The 16,804-nt window shown below is 46.9% G+C and overlaps 1 pseudogene; it reads right to left on the reverse strand.

The window, feature by feature from the left end:
* Positions 1 to 15,815: 15,815 nt before the first annotated feature.
* LOC136167607 (ubiquitin-conjugating enzyme E2 D3-like) lies at positions 15,816 to 16,360 on the reverse strand (annotated as a pseudogene).
* Positions 16,361 to 16,804: the final 444 nt, after the last annotated feature.

The following is a 16,804-nucleotide window of genomic DNA, read 5'->3' on the forward strand; positions in this document are numbered from 1 at the left end:
TGACCTGCCACCTGAGAAACCTGTACGCAGGTCAGGAAGCAACAGTTAGAACTGGACATGGAGCAACAAACTGGTTCCAAACAGGAAAAGGAGTACGTCAAGGCTGTAAATTGTCAGCCTCCTTATTTAACTGATAGGCAGAGAACACTATGAGAAATGCTGGACTGGAAGAAGCACAAGCTGGAATCAAGATTGCTGGGAGAAATATCAATAACCTCAGATATGCAGATGACACCACCCTTATGGCAGAAAGCAAAGAAGAACTAAAGAGCCTCTTGATGAAAGTCAAAGAAGAGAGTGAAAAATTTGGCTTAAAACTCAACATTCAGAAAATTAAGATCATAGCATCTGGACCCATCACTTCATGGGAAATAGATGGGGAAACAATGGAAACAGTGGCAGACCTTATTGGGGGGGCTCCAAAATCACTGCAGATGGTGATTGCAGCCATGAAGTTAAAAGACGCTTGCTCCTTGGAAGAAAAGCTATGACCAACCTAGGCAGCATATTAAAAAGCAGTGACTTTATTTTGCCAACAAATGTCCGTCTAGTCGAAGGTATGGTTTTTCCAGTAGTCATGGATGGATGTGAGAGTTGGACTATAAAGAAAACTGAGCGCCAAAGAATTGATGCTTTTGAAGTGTGGAGTTGGAGAAGACTCTTGAGAGTCCCTTGGACAGCAAGGAGATCCAACCAGTCCTTCCTAAAGGAAATCAGTCCTGAAAATCCATTGGAAGGACTGATGCTGAAGCTGAAACTCCAATACTTTGGCCACCTGATGTGAAGAACTGACTCATTGGAAAAGCCCCTGATGCTGGGAAAGATTGAAGGTGGGAGGAGAAGGGGACGACAGCGGATGAGATGGTAGGATGGCATCACTGACGCGATGGACATGAGTTTGAGTAAACTCTGGAAGTTGGTGATGACCAGGGAAGCCTGTTGTGGTGCAGTCCATGGGGTCAGAAAGAGTCGGACATGACTGAGTGACTGAACTGACTCACTGATGGGAGCAGCCCTATCAAGGCCACGAGGGTGCATCATGCAAGATGTGATAGGAGCTCAGAAAACCAGGCAGGACCTTGTGGGGCTCCTGAGAACAGAAGCCTTTTCTGAGTCCCCCATTTCTTCATTAAGGAAGTGGGCTTCATTCAGCCTCCAGGACCTTCCTTGAGTTCCACCAGGAAGTTCAGACAGATGTTAACCGGGGAAGGGAGGGCCCGAGACAAGGGAGGAGCTGGGAGAGAAACAGCAGTGCAGCCTCGGGGCAGGTCCTGATTCCCCTCGGGGGTGCACATCGCAGGATCTCTGAGCTGCTTTGCAGACACTGAAATCCCCCCAGGTGGGAGAAGGTAACTGTGCGCTGCCCACAAGCCCGTGGACCCCAGACCTGCTGGAACCAGAAGGCTGAAGATGCTGACTCCCACCTACGTCACCACCCACTGGTCAGAGGAAGGTCCGTGCCCGCTTTGAACCATGGCTCTACAACTCCTCACTGCCCCCACCAGGTGGGGACACACACGGTGTTGAGAGGTCAACTCGCCGTGGCCCCCTTTGCCTGGCAAAGCAATAAAGCTCTGCTTTTCTACTTCACCAAAAACTCTGTCTCCGAGATTTAACTTTGTGTCCAGTACAGAGTCCAGAGTTGGCTTCACTGCTGAAGCAGTTACAGGATCCACAGGTTGGTCACTCAGCAGAAGCACACGCCATGCAGTCCCTCTGAAAGAAGTCTGTGTTCTTAGAGACCGCTTTAGAGTATTGTCATGCATCTGCATCTCCACCACTGCACTGTGCATACAGGGGCGGGAGGATGCATTTCAGCGTTAACTACAATTTTTAAGAAGCTATTTGGCTATTAAGTACTCATGCTCTGTGGCTTTTCCAGTGTGTATTCAAGGGCCATCTGTTAAAACTGCAGCTAGAGAGGAAAGCAGGGTTTAAAAATGGGCTAGATCATTGCATTTACAAGGTGGGAGGAAGTGAAGAGAGCACCCAGGAGCAAGGTGTCCATCTGGACCCGCAGGCCAGTGGTGCTATGGGGTCCAAAGTACCCATGATATTTGTCGCCTTGTTGACTGTTGAGTGGATGTGTTAGGACAGCTGTCTGAAAAACACTTCAGGGCTCCAAACAGCTGCAAGGAAGCCCTTGGGAAGGCAAGTGTCTCCAACCAAGAGTGGACAGCATCCCATGGAAAGATGGAAGGAGAGACCAGGAAAACCAGTGGCCAGTGGAGACGCAGAGCACCCCTGCCCGCCGGCTCCGGCCTTCATTCTCCCCTTCACCAGAATGCTCATAATCCTTAGCATGTGGTCTTTGTTTTGATAGGCATGAAATTACACCAAGGTCATTTCTAATACTGTCAATAGATTGAGAGCAGCAGTAGTTTTATTGACACCTACGCTGAAGAGCTGGGGGCCCAGGTCCTCTGGGAAACAGATTATTATTGATATTAGTAAATTAGTATCGATAGAAATTTGATGAATACGCATCTACAATGAACCAGCGTCCTCATCCAGAAAGAATGGAGCCTGTTTAGACAACATGGTCTGCACATCTATCGTGTACTATGTCTATCATTTTTCTTAAGAAGAAGCAGGAGAAACAAGCTTTTGAATATTGCCATCTATTGCACTCAGAACTCCCTAAAGTCATGCTAAGTGGCCTGCTGGCTAAATGTTGCTGCTTTCTTCTGTTAGAAGGACTAGGCTTTCCTCTGTTCTTCATATTCCATATATCTGTGAAATTTTGTACGTGACAGTGGATGTTTAGATGGAAATGTATTTCTTCTTTAGCGAGTCTCTTTTATTAGGAGGATTGAACTTGAATAGCTGAGTGGTTTTCTGAAGAGGCTGGGGATCACTCACCTGGGGAGGTCCCCAGAGTTCCTGAAATCCACACAGAACAGGCAGCGTGTCCACGCCTCAGCTCGTAGGTGGGACGGGTAGCTTTTCAGAACAGACCAGACCCAAATGTCAGTGGCGTGTGTCAGAAGTAGAAGGCAGGTGGTTGGAGAAATTCCAGCCAACTGCTGGTGTGGGCTGAGCACCTGAGACCAACAACCCTGTAGAGACCCCCAGACCAGTAAGATCCTGTCAGCCTCTCAGATGAGCAAGGGCGAAGATCCAGAAAAGAAAAAAAAACCCACTGTTGTGTGGGAATCAAATGATGTTCAGGAAAAGTCGAGCAATAGCAGAAATGACATGAGGGTTGTATAGGATTCCACTGACAGGAAATGTCCAGAACACGCAAATGCTTAGAGACAGAGAGCAGATTAGGTTGGAGCTGGGCCTGGGTGGAGGCGAACGGGGAGCCCCTGCGAAGGAGGAGGGCTTATTTGTGGGGTGGGGGTGGGGGCGAGAATGTTTTAGAATTGGGTCGTGGTGAGGGTCGCCCAGCTCTGTGTACTAAAAACACTGAACTATAGACTTTAAATGAGTGAATTCTACGGTGTGAATTGTATCTCAATAAAGGAAAATATGGTAAAAATGTAAACCTGGAGACAACATCTCTGCAGGAACAAAGGTAAAAATGATAAAATGAGAGTGAGGAGGCAAAGTATTTATTTTAGTGTTAATGTACAGATTTAGTAAATCAGGGAATTAGCGTTCTTGCCATTATGTCTTGTGTTTCTAATTCTGTAAATTCAGAGCAAGATAAGATAAGGAGGGTGAGAAAATGCTTGTGCTACAAGCCAGTATCACAGCAAGTCGGCTGACGGCCACGATGCTGTTCCTGCAAGTGGTCTCCACGCCTGTGGCACCCACGCCGGGAGGCGGGCTGGGCCAGGCAGCCGTGCCATGCTGTGAATCAGGCTATGGAGCCACCGATGGCATTTCAGTTCTGAGACTTGTATTTCAGCCCATCCCCTCGTGGGGCACTTTGACTGGTCACACATATGACTCTGTGTCCCCATGATCAGTCAGCTTAGCTTTTGTCTTCTTCCCAGCATCTTCTTTGGCTTATAACGCTTCCTGGCCTGATTCCTCACCACCACTCTCGCAATTACTCCCCACGATAAAGCCACCTGCAAACTCAACAATCTAAGAGGTTTAATGTGGGGTTATTCGGAAGAAGAAATATTATTGTATTTCCTGAATAAAATTTCTTGAATAAGAAATCAAGATTTATTTATTCAAGATTTCTTCTCTGGAAAATGTACATGCATGCATGCTAAATTGCTTCAGTCATGTCTGACTCTTTGTGGCCCTATGGACTATAGCCCCTCCAGACTCCTCTGTCCATGGGATTCTCCAGGCAAGAATACTGGAGTGGGTTGCCTGTGCCCTCCTCTAGGGGATCTTCCCCACCCAGGGATCGATCCCAAGTCTCTTATGTCTCCTGCTTTGGCAGGTGGGTTCTTTATCAGTAGTGCCATCTGGAAAATGTACAAAAAGGTAAAATCCTGTTGGACCCAGGTGCCTGCATTTGTCCTGGTCTCAGGAAGCGATGAGATAACTTTTCCAGGTGGAATCAAAGCTTAGGGAGCAGCTGGTTGGATGCCTACATTTACAAATGCGGCCACAGAGATCCAAAGGCCAGGACAAGGGACTTCCTTGAGGAAGACGATAGGCAAATGAGAGACTTTAAGATGAAGAACAAACTGCACAGAGGATTTGGGTGAGCGGGAGTGAAGGTCACAGCTCAGGTGGAGGAAAACAAATGGTGTGGTTTCACCCTGGCTGACATGTGGTTCACGAGCAACACAGCCTTAGCCGTCCAAACGGCCGGTGCCAAAACTCACAACTTACAGTGTGACCTCATGGCAGAGGGGTGCCCAGGAAGAGAAACGACTGCAAAAATGCACTTGTACACAAGCACTGAATAAACAGAGCTCGCTTGCAACTGTGTGCCTGTGAATTTGCACCAGCAACTAAAGGCAACTTTTCCTAATCCCTTTAAGCATGTTCATCAGGAAACAGAGCCCCACATTTCACCACAGGTAGGGACGGTTACCAACGGCAAGGCTTTCAGCATCACTTCTTACAGCTGAGACTCCACGTCCCAGAGAAGGAAGAAAATAGTCATCATGAGGGTTGTTACTGGTTCCTACAGCCTAGACTCTCTGGGAAAGAATTTTGAGAGCCATGCCTTCAAATATCTCTACTTAATGAAGATAATTCCTCTGTTTCTCGAAACTTTTCACCAGCAGAATTTAGCTACAATCATACTGTAAACTGAGGGAGAATGTGTTTAAATGACTACAAATTAACATTCCCATATGACTGATGCACTTAGATATTAGTCATACTTTACCCATATTCTAACCACTTTAGCATCATCATAGTTTCCTGTTATAACAGTGAAAACAGAGGTGGTGAGAGTAAAGAAAAAAGCTAAACACCCAACACCAGGTCTCTTACATGGTTCAATTGTACAGAATATGAAAACAGTTTGTTTTGCCATAGCATTTAGTATGTTCCTCGTTAAAAAGAGAATATCTCGAATAATAAATTTCAAATTATTTCCTCATACATGTCCATATGCATAATAAATGGGCATTTTAGTTCCTATCTAATTATCTAGATTGGTGCAGAATTTTTTTTTTTTAAAAATGCCAGTTTTAATTGCAAAAGTGCTGCCGGCTTCAGATTTTAATTGCAATTCACAAATGGTTGGACTGGCAGTGCTCCATGACAAAGAAAAAATCATTTTAATAGCAGAAGTACTGCCTCACTGCAGATTCCAATTTCATTTTACAAGATACTGGGTCATTACAAGGGATAAATGGCTGGTGTGAGCCTCTGAGGTGGGGCCGGGTCGCAGAGGCCGCCATGGCCCAAGTCTCCTCCTCCTCTCGAAGAGCAAGACCGGAGGAGCCCCGAAAGCCTCCAAACATCCTCACAGCCGAGCTTGTCCATGGACCCTGCTCTTTCTCCGCATCAGGGGCTCCACAAGCAGGTGGATGTTTAGAAGCTTTAGGATAAAGGAAAACCAAACTGTTTCCATGGAAACATTTCCCCCTTGGATCTTAGTGTCCACTCTGTCCTCAGCCCACCAAGCCTCCCCAGGGTGAGCTTTGGCGTCTGTCCCGTGGGATGCTGAGCGGACACAGGTGAAAGGCACTGTGGCTTCGTGTGGCCGTTCTGACAGGCCAAGATGCTGAGGGCGCGCAGTCATGGTGACAGAGTACCAGAGCCATCCCAGTGCTTCCAGTGTCAGAGCCAGTGACGGGAGCCTGTTTTCGCCTTTGTCCTCCATTGAGGACCCTGCACCTGAGTCTCCAGCATCTGCAGGTGGAGGGACCCAAAACCCCTGGCCCTCTGGGCTCTGGGCTCTCTCCGTGTCTCACTCGGGAGGACAATCTGACCTCGGGGCAGCCATCATTCACAGGCTGTCTGTGCCAGCCCTCGGAGGAGCTCTGCCCACCACCCACATTGGGGGCTTGTGGTATGGGATAATCACCAACGGAACCCAAACTGTGTTCTGCCCATTGATGTTCCAAAGTCACACAAGTGAATTGCAAGGGCAATGTAATCTATGATTCAAAGGCATTGTTGATGGACTTCAACTGTTATTCCTGGAATTCTAAAAATATATAGTTCAAAAAAAGAGCTGGATCAAATTTTTTAAGATTTTATTTTTATAGCAGTTGTAGGTTCACAGAAAAATTGAGAGGAAATTACAGAGATTACCCCTGTACCTGCTACCCCTACACAGGCTTAGCCCCTCCACTGTCAATATCCCCCCAAGAAGGGACGTTTGTTTGTATAATCGACGAACTTATGCTGACAGGTCTTCACCCAAAGTCCAGAGTTTATAGTAACATTCACTCCTGGTCTTGTTCATTCCATGGGTCCAGACAGATGTACACAAACACAGCCATCTTTTTCATATCAGAGTATTTTCACTGCCCAAAATCCTCTGTGTTCCTGCTCTTCTCCTCCCCAACTCCTCACCCCAGGAACCACTGATCTTTTTACTCTTTCCATTGTTTGGCCTTAGATTAATTTTTAAATCTCTACTTTTAGGATGGTATAAAATATTTTCACTATGCATATTACTTCTATTTAAACTATTTGGTAAAAGTAAATTATAAACAAAAATACATATTGCATAACACAAAATCATACATATGCATATTGTGCTCTGTGCTAAGTCGTGTACAACTCTTTGTGACTCCATGGACTGTAGCCTGCCAGGCTCCTCTGTCCATGGGATTTTCCAGGCAAGAACACTGGAGTGGGGTGCCATGCCCTTCTCATGTGCACATGACTTATATATAAATATGTATTATACATTACATACTATAAATGTATATTATATGTACTATTTATATATTGTAGTGCACATTGTTTATATATACTTTAAGTGTGTGTTAGTCTTTAAGTCATGTCTGACTCTTTGCGACTCCATGGACTGTAGCCCACCAGGCTCCTCTGTCCATGGGATTCTCCAGGTAAAAGTATTGGAGTGGGTTGCCATTTCCTTCTTCATATATATACTTTGTATTCACACAAAAACACATATGCATACTTTGCAGTGCATACTTTGCAGTTATAGAAACTGTACAAATGTAATAATAAAGTCTTGAAGTTATGAAATTCATGTGACTTTTAAAAAAATAAAATTTTGATGACTTCTCAAGGAAGCAAAGACCAAGGGTCACTTCCTTAGTGTGCTGTTGCCGACCTCTCTTTCTATTTTAAATAAATGGAAGTACTTCATGACTCACAAAAGTGATTCTGTCACTCCCAGAGCATCCTACACCTGCAAACACCCGACTGTGTCTGGAGAGCGGTGTGCGCGCGCAGATCCTCGGCCCCGCCTCTCGGAGGCGCTGGCGTCCTCGCGTTCCTCGTGCATCTCGGCACCAATGAGGTGCTGCCACCATCCACTACCCATGACGGTAGGTCACATTCAAAGTGTGTTTCTCTTAAATTCATCACAAGGCAGAGACTAAAGCAGAGTTAGCAGTTAAGTGGTTGGAGTTTTGTGCAGGACCGAACTGCAGCTCCCATGTACTTTGGCAACTATTCACCCAGTGTGTGGGGGAGGCCCTGGTCCCGCGCCGGGAGCGCTCACAGAGCTCGGCTGAGAACAGAGAACCCGCGTGTCGGCGCCCAGCTCGAGGCTGCTCCCAGGCACTGCGGCTGTCTCAGAAGGCAGAGTCACCCCCAATGGCTTTATCCACGTCAGACCGCTCCGGAGGGCCGAGTGCCCGGAGTGAGAACAATCCTATCAGATACAGTAAAATCCGAAAACTCTATCATGCAGTGCTGACAGTGCTCAGGGGCGGGAGGAGCCGCGGAGCCCCCGGGCCTCCCCGCGGCCTCCAAAGGCTCCCAGAGCTGCTGGGGTGCCTCAACACAGTGTGTCCTGCTGCCTGGCAGGTGCCCCACCCTGGGAACCTGCCCGCTGTGTCCCGCAGGCCGCCGTGCCCAGCAAGGAAGGGTGCAGACACATGCATGTGGCCAGAGGGCCGCAGCCTGTGAGCCCAAGCATGAGGTACTCGGAAAAACAGGGAGGAGAATAAAGTGCCGGCTAAACGCTTCCCATCCAGGGGGGAGAAATGGGGATTTGTAGCCAGCAATAAGGCAAAACAGTCAACAAAAGTGTCCAAGGTACAGTCATTGCCTGCCTAGAAAAGAGGCTAGATTTAATAAATCTGGGTCTGTGTGTGTGTCTGGTCTACATGTGTATGTATGTTTGTGTGTTTGGGTCTGTGTGTGTGTTTATATGTGTGTCCGGGTCTACATGTAGGTTTGTGTATGTGTGTCTGGGTCTACACGTGTCTGGGTCTCTGGTGTGTGTGTGTGTGTATGTATGTATGTGTGTCTGGGTCTACGCGTGTATATGTATGTGTGTCTGGGTCTCTGTGTATGTGTGTGTATGTATGTATGTGTGTCTGGGTCTATCTGTGTGTGTGTATATGTGTCTGGGTCTGTGTGTGTGTATGTGTGTCTCTGTCTACATGTATGGGTGTACATGTGAGTGTATAACTGTCTGAGCTCATGTGTCTGTATGTGTGTGCATGTATGTGTATCTGACTCCCTGTGTGTATATGTGTATGTGCATGTGTGTGTGTGTATGTGTGTCCGGATCTATGTGTGTGCATGTGTCTGTATGTGTATGTGTATATATGTGCCTGGGTCTACACCTGTGTATGTATGTGTGTCTGGGTCTCTGTGTGTATGTGTGTGTGTGTGTGTGTATGTATATGTGTCTGGGTCTATGTGTGTGTATGTATGTGTGTCTGGGTCTGTGTGTGTGTGTGTGTATATGTGTATGTGTGTGTCTGGGTCTACACGTGTGTATGTCTGTGTGTCTGGGTCTCTGTGGGTATGTGTGTGTATATGTATGTATGTGTGTGTGTGTGTGTATGTATATGTGTCTGGGTCTATGTGTGTGTATGTATGTGTGTCTGGGTCTACCTGAGTGTGTGTGTGTGTGTGTGTGTGTGTGTGTGTGCATGTTTTCACATGTGTGAGTTTGCCTGGGAGAGTTTACAGCCTGCATACCCAGCGCCCAGTGAGAGAGACTGGTCATTCCAGAAAGTTCTGCTGCCTGAATGTGTGCCCCACCTGTGCAGTGAGGATGCCAGGACCCGGAGCTTGGGCTACAGCCAGGTTCCTTGCTCCCTTCAGCCTGGCTCCACAGGGCCCCTGGGGGCGCGAGGCCTGCAGGGCTGTCTCCGGAGCTGCTCTGCATGAAGCGACAGTGGGCTCTCCAAGGGGAGCCACATCCATGGGAGGCCTGCAAGGGCTTGAGGGTGACAGGGGGCCTGGGCAGCAGGGACCAGGGGGTCAGCACCATGACTGCAGTGGGGACAAGAGGATTCCTTGGGTCCTGAGCAGGGACAGCATGCTGCTCACATGGGCTGGAGATGAGGTGCCCCGCCCCGACGGCCAGAGGCTGGGGGACCCCCAGAAGGAGGACCAGCCGGGGTCACAGGGCTAGGGCAGGGCAGGAGGGGAGGGTCTGTCAGGGTGTCCGTCACGCGGGTCCCTAGGGTGAAGAGGGGCCAGGCATCTGTCCCCCAGCTGAGCACTCTCTCCACTTGGTGCTCCTGCTGGTGTCCCTGGGCGGGGGGAGCTTCTGACCAGGCCTGTCACCGCCACTTTCTAGCTCTGCCACGTGACAACGCACTCGGTTCTCCTGATGGTACAAAAAGGAGCAGAATAGTAGATTGTAGATCCATCACAGGATAGGTGGGGTGAGGAGACATCTGGAGGGGTGACCGAGGCAAAGCGTCACCCGCACCCACCTTGACTGTCACAGGCTGGAGACCCAGGGGCAGAAGTGACCAGGGCCGGAGTGGGTTTTCATGGATGCCGGTCATGATTCATCTTTCCAGATAGTGATGTCACCACCCATGAAGAGGTGCCGGGGACACATCATCCTTGTGTAAATGTGAGCCCACTGGTGCCTCCAGACCAGAGCACCGCCACTTCTGCCACCATCCGCGGTTGTGTCGGGTTTAACAAGTTTGCACATTCCTCAGCCATGTATTTCTTGCCCTCCGGGAGCTTCCAGCCTACAAGACTCTCTCCCTCAGTTTCCCATAACTGCACTGGAGTCCAGTCTGCTCTGACCATCCTGTGATAGCAGTGTGCTGGTGGTCATAAGCTACAAAGTGCTTCATCAGCCCGAATTATTACTTTGGTAAATTATTTTTACATTTTTAATCCAAAAGAGTGAAATAAACCAGCATAAGCAGAAAAACATAAAACGCAAGAGTTGCTTTATGGGCCCCTGGCTGAGATTTCTGAACTTGAACATTATACGCGGGAAACATTAGATGCAGTAATTATGTAATGATGCTTCACTGTATAACTGTTATCTTTCTTATTGTCACTCCTCCCTTCAGATGAGGGCTAGAGGGATTAACCCTCCCCATTCTGTCCTCAGAAGAGCTGTCTACATTCTGCATAGCGACATCCAGAGTTTACAGGGCCTGAGAGAGAAGATCTTGCAGATCCTAGAATCACTTCTAAACTTGATCCTTTGTTTCTTGGTATCTCAAAATATCAGGAATTAAAATGATGGCAGGAAGGCATCAAATTAAAATAGATTCAGGTTAATGCAATTAGTGAGAATGTATTTAGCTTAGAGGCGGGTGGCACGGGTGGTAAAAGAACCAGCCTGTCAATGCAGGAGACATAAGATGTGCAGGTTCAATCCCTGGGTCGGGAAGATCCCCTGGAGGAGGGCGTGGCAACCCACTCCAGTGTTCTTGCCTGGAGAATCCCATGGACAGGAGCCTAGCGGGCATCAGTCCACGGGGGTCGCAAAGAGTCGGGCATGACTGAATTGACTTAACGTGCACGCATTTACAATGGATAGGATAAATTTGTTGTGCGTGGTTCTTGGGCTGGTCCTCCTTTCTGCAGCATCTGAAATCAGCCGTGCTGCAAGCGCCGCTCAGAGCAGGCATGCTGGTCCAAGGGGCTGAGCCAAGAAATGCAGAAAATGGCTTCACTGGAAAAGCTTCCGAAGCAGCGGCCGTGACAGCGACAGCCCGGAGAGAAGGCAGGCTTGGGGCCTGCTCTGCTGTGACAACTGGGGTGCAGACACTCGGGGATGTGGGACTCGGGGAAGATGTGTGTATTTGCAGCAGGGAGTTCTCAGGCTGAAAGCAAAATTGGCAGGCTTAGCAAATGAGGGCCATTGTTTTTAGGTATCAGATGAAGTTTGTTTGAATTCAGTGAGGAAACATGCCAGCCTTTGAGAACCATTCAACATGCAGAACACAGCACCGGTGAGAAACCAGGGAGGCAGAGAGCCTCTGCTCAAGACTTGCGTGGTATCGGGGGGTGCCAGAGACCCCGGGAAGTTCCCGGTGCCTAGTGATGCACCAGAGAATGCTAGCTCACAGGTGTGTGTGTGTGTGTGTGTGTGTGAGAGAGAGAGAGAGTCTAATTCTGTGGGCCTTAGTAGCTTACATAGATAATGTTTTTGTGTTATTTAAAATTTAGAATTACTGGACTACATATAAAGTACATATTACTATATCTTTTATGTGTTACATATATACACACATACCTGGTAAATCTCATATATGTATGATACATACATATATGCCTGTATGTGTGTATGTAGTACTCACAAATGTGTATGGAATACTCTAATTCTATGCCATTAATAACTGACATAACATTTTTGTGTCACTCAAAATTTAGCATTACTACACCATATGTATATAAAATATATACTGTATGTTTTATGTATTATATATTACCTGTATAAACATATATCTGGTAAGTCTCATGCATGTATGATACATACATATAAATGTGCATGTGTATCACATGCCTATGGAATTTGCCAGACCTAACACCCACGAGCTGTTGCCCCTCCGCAGTGTCCGCAAACAATCTGTATCAATATCTGCTTTGCTGTAGACGAGGAGGCCACAAGTCCCATGCATGTTACGCCTGTCACTTCAGTATCGTGGCAGTGAAGACGTGTGCATGGGGCAGACAGGAGCCCACGTGCTGTGGCCGAAAGAAACCACTGGCTACCTGGGGAATTGAAAGGAATCCAGTTGTGCTGACACTAACGTCAGCACAGCCACAAAGTCAACAGGACCCCAGAATCTCCTGTTCACCCGGCTTTATCCCCACCTACACGGCACGCTTCTGTGTGGATGAAAGAGCAACTGTGCTTTTAATGCACTTATACTCCACTCATCTCCCCATCACCCCAGGATGACGAGGCCTCAGAAAAAGGAGAAATATATTCGGCAGTAAGATTGTTCTTCTGTGTGAGCCACCCCTGCGTCTGTAGAGGGCAGGCACTGACTGTTTGGGAAGCCCCTCTGCTGAGGGCCTTCTTGCCCCACGGCCGGGAGAAGACACCCCGCACCCCGCTTTGTCCTCTGCCCTTCCCGAGCGCACAGTCAGACTCTCACGTCGGCTGTGGGCACCCGAGATCTCTGTGTAGACGCTGCCTCTGGAACAAGCACAGACGGTCCCGATGCCAGGGCCACTGCAGACCCCACGGTGAATGCAGCGACTGCAGATCACAGCTTGCCCACTTGCTACGTGTGTACCGCTGACACTCACTCCTACGAGTGCCCGCCTCGAGGGGATATCAGGGTGCACGCAGGTCACAGACACCCCCATCGTCTCCACTAACCCCCGGGTAACAGCCGCCCCCTCGCAGGCAGCTCAGGCAGAAGCCCTGCAGCGAGACCTTTGAGAGAATCATGCTCAAGAGGGAAAATGTTAGCAAAGGTTAAGCAATCGCTCTTCAGAACCACGAGTCCTCATCCTTATCAGTTGCAAAACCTCAGAAGATGACCCAGGCCTGCACCCCAGGCAGCCTCGAGGAACGAGGCAGGTGCTCATACATGGGGCTGCACGGGGAACACGCCTTTAATTTTACACTCAGCTCCAGACTGGTGTCCAGATGGGGTGCTTCTCTGGAGCAAAGACCTACAACCATCTATAAATATACAGCAAGGCTGCCGTATACCTTGATTAATCATTGGTGCGTGTTATGTAAACCAAGGTGGATATTGCTCATGGAAAAAGCAAAGACGACCCTTGAAGTCTGAGAAAAATTGTATTTGCAGTAACTCTGCATAAAGTCATTTAAACCTCAACAGCAATCTATTTGGCTATAGTGATAACAAGTGTTCAAAAGTTTAGGAAAGCATTACCCAGAACATTACAGAGAAAAAGGTTTATATTAGAACATTTTTTTTTAAAGATTCACTATGAGAGAATGGTGTTATTATTTTATTTTAGCTAAGGAACTTGGAAGAGAGAGTTACCCAGACGTGAGCAACATACTGGGAACAAGTGTGTCTGGTGTGTGTGTATGCACACAAATTTGTGTTTACATTTTGCCTTATGCAATGTAAAACCAGGGAACATTACTTTTGTTTGGGGAATTAGGGGCATGGATTACTCACAACAGTAAGAATGGGTCAGGAGCGCCTTCGTGTGATCAATGTTTTCAATTCAGTTCAGTCACTCAATTGTGTCCAACTCTTTGCGACCCCATGGACTGCAGCACAACAGGCTTCCCTGGCCATCACCAACTCCTGGAGTTTACTCAAACTCATGTCCAGCGCGTCAGTGATGCCATCCAACCATCTCATCCTCTGTTGTCCCTTTCTCCTCTTGCCCTCAAGCTTTCCAAGCATCAGGGTCTTTTTCAGTGAGTCAGTTCTTCACATCAAGGGGGCAAAATATTGGAGTTTCAGCTTCAGCATCAGTCCTTCCAATACATATTCAGGACTGATTTCCTTTAGAATGGACTGGTTTGATCTCCTTGCAGTCCAAGGGACTCTCAGGAGTCTTCTCCAACATCACAGTTCAAAAGCATCAATTCTTTGGCGCTCAGTTTTCTTTATAGTCCAACTCCACATCCATCTATGACTACTGGAAAAAAACATAGCTTTGACTAGATAGACATTTGTTGGCAAAATAATGTCTCTGCTTTTTAATATGCTGCCTAGGTTGGTCATAGCTTTTCTTCCAAGGAGCAAGTGTCTTTTAACTTCATGGCTGCAGTCACCATCTGCAGTGATTTTGGAGCCCCAAAATAAAGTCTGACACTGTTTTCACTGTTTCCCATCTATTTGCCATGAAGTGATGGGACCAAATGCCATGATCTTAGTTTTCTGAATGTTGAGCTTTAAGCCAACTTTTTCACTCTCCTTTTTCATTTTCATCAAGAGACTCTTTAGTTCTTTGCTTTCTGCCATAAGGGTGGTGTCATCTGCATATCTGAGGTTATTGATATTTCTCCTGGCAATCTTGATTCCAGCTTGTGCTTCATCCAGCCCAGCATTTCTCATTATGGACTCTGCATATCAGTTAAATTAGCACAGTGACAATATACAACCTTGACGAACTCCTTTCCTGATTTGGGACCAGTCTGTTGTTCCATGTCCAGTTCTAAGTGTTGCTTCCTGACCTGCATACAGATTTCTCAAGAGGCAGGTCAGGTGGTCTGGTATTCCCATCTCTTGAAGAATTTTCCACAGTTTATTGTGATCTACACAGTCAATGTTTTAGCTCATGATTATTCTACAGGCATTTTTCATGGCTGTAAAAAGTAAGTCCCATGAGGCGCTCTCATATTGTAAATAAATAATTGACAATAACATATATATTACATAATTGATGTTTTTAAGGAGAATGCTTGTACAAGTGATACAATTGCTCGCCTCAAAAACTCCAGGAAAACCAGCGTCAGTGCCATTGGGTAGGTGGTTTTCTATATCAGAAGCATTTGGTGGATCCTGAGCCTCGGCCCAAAGCACAGAAAGCTTAAAACATAAAAAAACTCTCTTAACTATCCTATTAAATGAAGCAAGTCAGAAAGACAAACACCATAGGACATTGCTTATACACAAAACCTAAAACACGGCTCAGGTGAGTTTATCGACAAAACAGAAACAGACTCACAGCCCCAGAGAACAGACTCGTGGTTGTCAGGGGTGGGGGTGGGGGAGGGATGGATTGTTGATTTGGGGTTAGCAGGTGCAAAGCTGGTATATAGAGACCGGACAAACAACAAGGTCCTACTGTAGAGTACGGGACTGTATTCAGCATCCTGGGATAAACCATCATGGGAAGGAATATGAAAAGAATCACTGTGCAGGACAGCAGCAAGTAACACAACATTGGAAATCAACTATTACGTCAATAAAACAAGTGAAAACATCATCTTAATAATAAATTGGCTTAGATTCTTGAGTCAGCTTCTGGTAATTGGCAACTGCATATTTTACAGGAAGTATAACAGAATATGGCATTATAGTTTTATTAATTACCACGTACTTAATACAACACACACATTTTAGCAGTAATTTAAAGCTTATTCCAGCTATAACACAGGTTACTCTGACTTTAAGGTAACATCACAGGGCATACGTCTGAGTTCATTCTCAAGACGTTCTGTTGCACTTATCTCTGCTTTAAAGATCCCTGCAGCCTCTGGCACTAGGGGGTCATCTGGGCCTGGATCACATAGCCATGAACAAATGGATAGAAGAACCCTGGAAATAGTTAAAACAAGCGACCACTGTGATTGCAGGAAAGTGAAAGTGTTAGTTGCTCAGTGGTGGCTGACTCTGTGTGTGACTGTAGCCTGTCCATGGAACTCTCTCGACAAGAACACTGAAGTGGGTAGCCATTCTTCTCTCCAGGGGATCTTCCTGACCCAGGGATCGAACCCAGGTCTCCAGCATCTCCTGCACTGGCAGGCAGATTCTTTACCATCTGAGCCACCAGAGAAGCCCTATATAAAGCTGTGATTACTGTTTATATTTGGATGATAAATTCTTGTAGTAAATGCAACCTTAGATGGTTTGAAGGGGTAGTCTGTAGGAAAATTGACTGTTAAAAAGAATACACCACCTTGACACGGGCTGTCACTAGGTCCCATAATTGTGCCATGCCAGTGAGATATATCACCCCCACTGGACGTGCAGAACCTTGTGCTGGTGTGAACAAGACAGTACTTCATTGCTTTACTATGATATGCAAACAGCCACAAGATGGTTGAATTTCTCAGTGATACCTATTCACGTCAGGAAATGTGAGCACTGCTTATTTTTCATACAATTATGAGAACAGAATATTTGGAACCTAAGCATATTTTTGGAATCAAGATTGCCGGGAGAAATATCAATAACCTCAGATATGCAGATGACACCACCCTTATGGCAGAAAGTGAAGAGGAACTAAAAAGCCTCTTGATGAAAGCGAAAGAGGAGGGTGAAAAAGTTGGCTTAAAGCTCAGCATTCAGAAAACTAAGGTCATGGCATCTGGTCCCATCACTTCATGGGAAATAGATGGGGAAACAGTGTCAGACTTTATTTTGGGGCTCCAAAATCACTGCAGATG

Source organism: Muntiacus reevesi, chromosome 4, assembly GCF_963930625.1.
Source record: "Muntiacus reevesi chromosome 4, mMunRee1.1, whole genome shotgun sequence".
Classification (NCBI taxonomy): Eukaryota; Metazoa; Chordata; class Mammalia; order Artiodactyla; family Cervidae; genus Muntiacus; species Muntiacus reevesi.